This window comes from Colobus angolensis, unplaced genomic scaffold, assembly GCF_000951035.1.
Source record: "Colobus angolensis palliatus isolate OR3802 unplaced genomic scaffold, Cang.pa_1.0 Scaffold41, whole genome shotgun sequence".
Lineage (NCBI taxonomy): Eukaryota > Metazoa > Chordata > Mammalia > Primates > Cercopithecidae > Colobus > Colobus angolensis.
In genome coordinates this window covers 8,755,984-8,763,441 of record NW_012117488.1, presented here as the reverse complement: position 1 = coordinate 8,763,441, position 7,458 = coordinate 8,755,984, and positions in this window count along the sequence as shown.

Here is a 7,458-nt window from a genome sequence, read left to right as displayed (position 1 = left end):
GTTTAAATCTACAATATAATTAGTTCACACACAGTATATGATACTTGTTTATTCTACTGTTTATCAATTTTTTGTCAAAGTTATTTGCAAATTGATTTACACTTCTAAATTCAGGGTTTTTGTTTGCAAAGTATCTATAATGTGGTAGTTAAATATAGCTTTTAATAACAGAAAATTCAAAAGCAAATCTAAACTAACATAAGTATGTCTACTTAAAATTATGAAAGTTTTTTTTTTAACTTTTGCTCTGAACTTTACCCATTTTGCCTAATCCTGATTATTTTTTAAAGTACATCTGCTAAGAATTCTGCAGTATTTCTACAAGCTGGCATTTTGATATTTGAAAGGATTATTTGAAATTTAGATTTGGCATCTGTCAGAAAAAAAAAAAAAAAAACACTGTCATCCTATTGGATGTTATAATATAGCAGGTAATGATTGCTGAAATTTAACCAATCACACAGAATGACAGGGGAAAAACACCCAGACAAGAATTTTATGTCAAAACCATGGAGGAAAAAGCAAAAGAGCTGCAAATTAATGCCGTCCTAGTATAATAGATTTTATTCTAATTAGCCTATGCAAAGTTGATGGTGCCAGATAATCCACAAACAGAGTCAATATAATATTGTTTTGTAAAGTTCTGTCAGAAACTTTTACACTGTTCCCAGTATTGTGATCCTCAGTTCGAGGGCCTGTCTGACAGTCTAGGACACAGAGAGCTGTCAACCCAGGAGCCGGCCCAAGATGATTGTTAAGGGGATTTGGTACTCCTTCTATTTGCCTAATAGGGAGCCTTGCGCTCAGCATTTCCTGAAGCAAAAGAAGATAGATGAAATCTCTGGGTACTTCATTGCTGCTGCCTCTCAAAGATTTCCTGTCAAAACGGGCCTATAAGGGGAGAAAGGTTTTCAATAGCACTTTTTTTTTTTTTTTTTTTTTTTTACCTGGCAGGATTTCCAGCCTTGCTATGAAAAGAGTTTGAAGGTTCTGTCTTTGTTAAAGGTGGGGAGGGGCCAGAAGAGGAAGAGGAAGAAAAAGAACAAGAATAAGAAAAAAAAAAATGCTGTCAAACTACCAGGTCTAGTTGTGTTTAAAAATAAAAAAAAGCAATAGAGGAATATGGCTCATATTACCAGAGCACACACAGAAAAAACAGCTTTGATTGACGCTTTATTCATATTTTCTATAGGTTGGTTTATTCCACCCCCGCCCCACTCCACCCCACTTCAAAAGGAGAAAGTGACCCTGATGGTCTCGGGAAAAGCATGTTTGTTGTAAACTATTTTCAGGACACTTTTAGTAGCTGATGTAGGAAAAGGGGAATGCAGGTCTCATTTTCACCAAAGGGATGTTTGCCAATCTGCTTTTCTCCTTATTAATGCTTTCTTTATTCCTTCACTTCTGCTATCTTGTCAGCCAGCCAGCCAGCCCGCCAGCCCACAAATGCTGTCTAATAGCTTGTGAAAAGACAGAGCTTCTGTCCTCAACTGCCTTATATTCTGTGGGAGAGACCATTGTAGTGGGGGTAATTTCCTAAGTTTCTAGGAAAATATATTCACACTCAGATCCTTTCTACTACTGCCAAGCAAGTCAAGAACCACATCTGTTAGCTATCCATTCTTTGCCCCAGACAGGGGAACTGTTTTTGTCCGCTGTTTTGCCTGGTTAATGTGCAATCACACATTCTCTGTTGCTTCTCCCACATTGTATCCACCCGAATGGAACAAAGGCAGAAGAACCTGAACAAAATAAAGGAAAAAGCTGATGAAATAAGGATAATAAGGAGTGAACTCAGAGTTTTCCCAAACTGTGATTCCCAGCATGGCTTTTGGTGCTAATTTGTTCAAGACATCTTTGTCCTTTTTAAAACCGTGATGCTGTTAGTAAAGCAAGAACTGATAGCTGACACAGAACAATAAAACAAGACAAACAAACAGTAAAATCTCAACTGTCTGTGGGCGTTTAACATAGGAGCACACAGGTCAGAAACCCCAAGGATAATATAGAACTGAACAATTGATTTTTGTAATGAAAAGCCTCAAGTCATTAAGAAAATATTAAATCATGTTGGCCATAGGATTTTGCTATGATACCAAAACATGCTTTATATTTAAGAGCATTTTAATCAAAATATATATGTAGTGAAAATGGGAATATAAACAGTGCCTGTGTTATCTCGGAAGTTTACTTAGGGAAGAAACTTCATTCCACCAAATAAATTGGATAAATGAGCTGCTATTATATGTTGTAATAAGCCATCTTCCATTGAAGTAGCTTTATTTCATAATATTATATTTCTTTTTCTGCAGTGAAGTTTTAGAAATTTATAGGTCAAATTCCTGTAACATTAACGTGTGAGTTAACACAATAGATAACAAAAAAAAAAAAAGTTTCTCTAAAAAAGCAGCCACAGTTATGGTAGAAGACTAATTGGCAGCCTGTAGGCAATGTAAAGGCTTTTTTTAATGGGGAGTTCCCAGGTGGAGGGAGCTACCTCTTAGAAGAGCAGCAGATCTCGACAAAGGATTTCTTTTTTCCTGAGAAAGAGGTGAAGATGTGAAGCAAGGAAGGTCAGAAAGTACATGGTCATGAGTTAAGGATAAAAGAATATCATGGAATGTTTCTGGCAGTGCAGGGACATGAATGAAAATATGAGATGATTAAATTATGTATAGATGTGTGAATAAGCATGTATGTTTTATTGTTTAGAAAAGACTGGGGTCATGGTGAAATCATTTGCACAAACTCCAGACCAACTCTTTTGATAACAAATCACTACTGTAACGTCTGTGTAGAACAAAATCTCGCCAAGCATTAGCAGTAAAATACCTTTTATTATTATCTGTTGAAACCAAATGGTACCACTAAAAAAAAAAAAAAATGTAACCCAAAATAATACTAGACAGTCTCTGGAAGTAGTAATAGGATTTGAGAGCTGAGAAAAAAAAAACTATAAACAAGAGTGAACAGTCAATAATGTACAGTAAGCTGAATTCCCAGACAACAGCATATTCAGAGAGTGTTCTAAGAAGTGACACTAAGTTCTCTACAAAGGTGGAATAGCGTGGAAATCAAAGACAAACTCAGAAGATCATCAGAAACAGACAGATAAAGGTATTGAGGATAATCGCAGGAGAGATGCTGAATAAGCTGGGATCCTGATGAGCATCTTTTTTGGTTATTGATTTTTCATTTTTATAAGAAAGATGATCTAATGGATATAAATTTTCTTTAATTCTAATTACTACTTGAGCTACTTTTGGCATTCCTCATGATGTGTTATCAACCTAAGATTGGCTAACATGCTTACATGAAACAACACAAAAGTTAGTATAGTATCCATGTTAAATCAATAGATCACAGAGGCAGAATGTCAATTCTTTGATCCAACTGGATCCCTTAATTCTGAGTGCAAAAATAATCATTGGGGAGTCTGTGATATGTAGATATCTGCATCTATATCTGCATATAGCTGTAGATAGATTCTGCTCATTTGTCTGTTGGAATTATAAGTATAGGAACAAAATCTGTGAAAATGAATCACTGAAGATTTTGTAAATAGGACTGAATAAATAAAAAATTAAAAATCTCTGGTTTCAATTCAATTGAGATTTTTTTTCCTTCCACAACTAACAGCTCAAATGTTATAAACAAAAGCAAGAGACAGATTTGGCTCTGCCCCTGCCTGTTGGTGCCCCATTCTGCCACCCACTGCTATTCCTAGAATTAATGAAATATCAAAACCAGGCTAGTGGAAGTGCTGCTAATTTGGCATGTAATGAAACAAAAGAATCTAAAACGCATATCCGTCTACTTTTATACGAGGAGAAGACGCTAAAAAAAAAAAAGAACAAATTACACTTCATATCAAGGGATATGAAACAATTACAGGAGGAGGAAGGTGGAGGATGTAGGACTCAATGGACCCTTTAATGAATAGTAGCAAAATATCCACCCAAACAAATGACATTCTTCATTCCTTAAGGATAGAAAATAGCCAGCTTTCATTCAAACTTTCATGAAAGGATCGTTATAGATTTTCCCCCCACTGACTTAATATCAACTTTTGGAATTAATCGGCTTTCATCAGGGGATGAGGACATGCATCACAACAGCTTTTATAGTTTTCCAATCGTCACTTCATCTGGGATTGAGTTCATCCTAGGGAGTTTTTCCACATTCATCTGACATCAATTATGCCAGCTCCTGCTGATGTTCAATTCATGTCATAATAATTAACTTGTATCTATTATAACCACGTCTCGTAATTCATGTTTTATTTTTCAAAATTTTTTCTCATGCACATATTTTAAGATATAGCAATCTTAACACTGTTGAAATGTTCTGCTATTTCCATTGTTCATAGCCATAGTAAGACCGACTCTCTCTTTCAAATTTAAATGGTCATGCACATTAGCTCTTTGTTTGTAATTTTGGTATTAATGATGAGGAAAATAATAGTGGAAACTGAATTTCCTCAAAGTGGACTAAGTTGCCTTAAACTTAAAAAATCAAATAATTATTTCTATTACTGTCCCATATTTTCTCTGAAAAATTGTAAATCTTGCACCATAATCTCTTTATCCTCTTCAGTTTTGAAGAATTTCAAAGATAGATGTTTGGTCAATAAATAATTCGTAACAAGGTCATGCAAACCACATAGAAAAAGGGCTTTGTAGCACTTTTAAGGTACATATTTACCACAACGATGGCATGGAACTAGTCTGACACAAAATTTGAGAAATTCAGAATTTGAATCAGATTCTACAACCTTTGGAAGAAGGAAGTTATATATCTAAAACCTTGAACAAGCTTATAACACTCACAAAATTCTCTCATCAATTTCATTAATCTTCTGAGATACAAAATAAAAATTTAAGTAAGATATTGAAAAGGATAAGGCGCCTTCTGCTGTGATTTGGCTGGATGATTGGCAGTAAACTTAATAATTGCCCATGAGCTGAAAACTTGAAAGAGTTTTCCATTACATATGGATAACTTTATTTGATCTAAGGATAACTGAAAACTGCAAGTGGACCTTTATGAACAAAAGCTGTAACCCGAAGGAAGAATGTCCTCTGTATTCTAAACATGTTTTTTACAATATCCACTGGAGTAACAGACATGCTAAAATGGCTATTCTCTGTGAAAGACTAAGGTTGGTTTCTTCTCTTACCTGTTTTAAGATATGTAATTAGGTTAATACATTTTTACGAGCGAAATAATATATTTAATTCTCCCAGTTCTAAAATACCTCCATTATACTTTTTATATACTAAGAAGTTGCTTTATCAAAAGATAAACTTATTATATCTTGCAGTCAATATTCCTTATAAAAGTATAGAGAAAATTATAGAAGCAATTGAAATATTTTGGGAAACACCCCCCAAAAACTGTAATGAGGCTTCTCAGAGACCAAATAACATATTAATTCTGATGTTTTATATTTATATACCATTTTGCCTTTTAGATAGATAGTATTTTGGGATGTATTATCTCACAGAAATACAGGATATAGTATAACATAGAAATTTTAAAAATAGGAGTTAGAATAAGGAAAATGATTGTCTAAAGTTTCATATCTACAACATAGTAAGTCAGGATCTCAAATCCAGGCCATCCCACTCTGAACTTTTACTGTGCCATTGTGATTATTTTGAGAGTGTAGAATATAAACACATGTTGTCCAATGACAAATGGTATGGGAACAAAAACCTTGATGAGTTCAGGAGTATCTTAGTTTACGGTTCTCAATTGCTGGAAAGAATTAATTCTGGTTAGTTTCTTGAATATCTGACTAAAATATTAGAATCACTCTATTCTTCTTTGTTACAGCCACCTTTCTGTGCTGCCATTTCTACTGATTCTTTATTCCCATCTACCAGGGATTCTCAGAAGTCCAGTGGGTACAGAATGAGGGGAACCCAGCAAATTTTTAGTTTCATCCTTTTCTCCAAGTAGATGAGATTACTAAGGGTGTTCCCAGAACCAAACCAATCACTTAGACAATGTCAAACTATGAAACCCACAGTGAAGATATGACACTGGTATGTCTGAGTCGACTCCAGTTGAAAATCACGCCTTGAAAATGCAACCCGAGACTACAGGCACCTAATGACACCAATTGGTATTCACGCAGGAGTACAGACTGTTACATATGCTCACTGCAAGTTTTGCTTCGGGGAAAAATGGAGAACCATTTAAGTGACTCCTTCTGTGCATTGAACTGTCAACTTACAGAAATGCCATACTAATCTCAGGGAAACTCTCTGCAAAGCTCAGTTGAGTGGTGAGTGAATGTAAATGTCCCAGCTTATTAAATATCTACTTCATCAAACCTGGCAACCAGGGGGCGATTGATTTTGCACTCAGCTCACCCACACACCCTTATTTATTATATATTATTTTAGAAGGCCTTGTTCCTCTCCTCTATATGTGAAATATTTTTCTCCTTCTTAGATATACAATAAAATACACTATTTTAGACACAGATTTGTCATGAGTAGTAGAATTTCAGCTGCACAAATCATCTTTTTAAAAATGTAATATAACAGATTTACATTTATTTTATATTTTAAAGCTCTACCTCCATAAGCTTTACACAACAGAACCTAGACATGGTGACAAGTGGAGCGGCAATCAAAAGATAGCTTCTACAGTTGTAAAAGCAACCCTAACCACTGACCCATGATCTGCAACCATGAAAGTGAGAAACAAAACAGAGGTTCAATAGCATTTGTAGAAACTGTGAAATAAAGCCACAAAACCCCAATAACAACAGAAACAACATTTAACCCTGCTCTTGATAACATATGTGTAACCTGATTTATAAAAAAAATTGTTTTAAGAAAGTCTACATTTTAATTTTGGAAACTTGACATTTTTCCCTCTACCTGAAAAATGAATGGGGGTGGGGAGTGGGGAAGAAAGAAAGAATGCATTTGCCAGGTGGGTTTTCCAAGTCCTGATTATTAAACAATAATTTTCATCAGATTTTAAATGCTCCCGTCCATAGCAAGACTGCAGAAGGATGATACAGCTAAATCACTGCTGATAAACAATTAGTTGAGTCTGCTGTCTCAAGCCAAGATTGGCAGCGTCTGCTGCTCTCGTAATCAAATTCCTCAGCATTCAATATAGCAGGACTGAGTTTCCTAGTTAATGCTATAAAGCAACACTGAAGAAATACAAATGGCTTAATCTTCTTTTGCAGTCATATCCTCCCACACTGGTGTATGTAATTAGAAAAATACTACATCTCATGTACTGAATAGTGAATACAGCAGATTGTTAATCATTATATTTACATGGCTTATATAAAAAGTATTTAAATTCATGAGTACTGTAAGATTTCTTTTAAAGAATAGTGATACATATACAAAAATGTGTATTGTCATCTCTGTAGCTTATTGATGTGTTTATAGTATTTCCTTTAAAAATTGTTGCATAACAAAA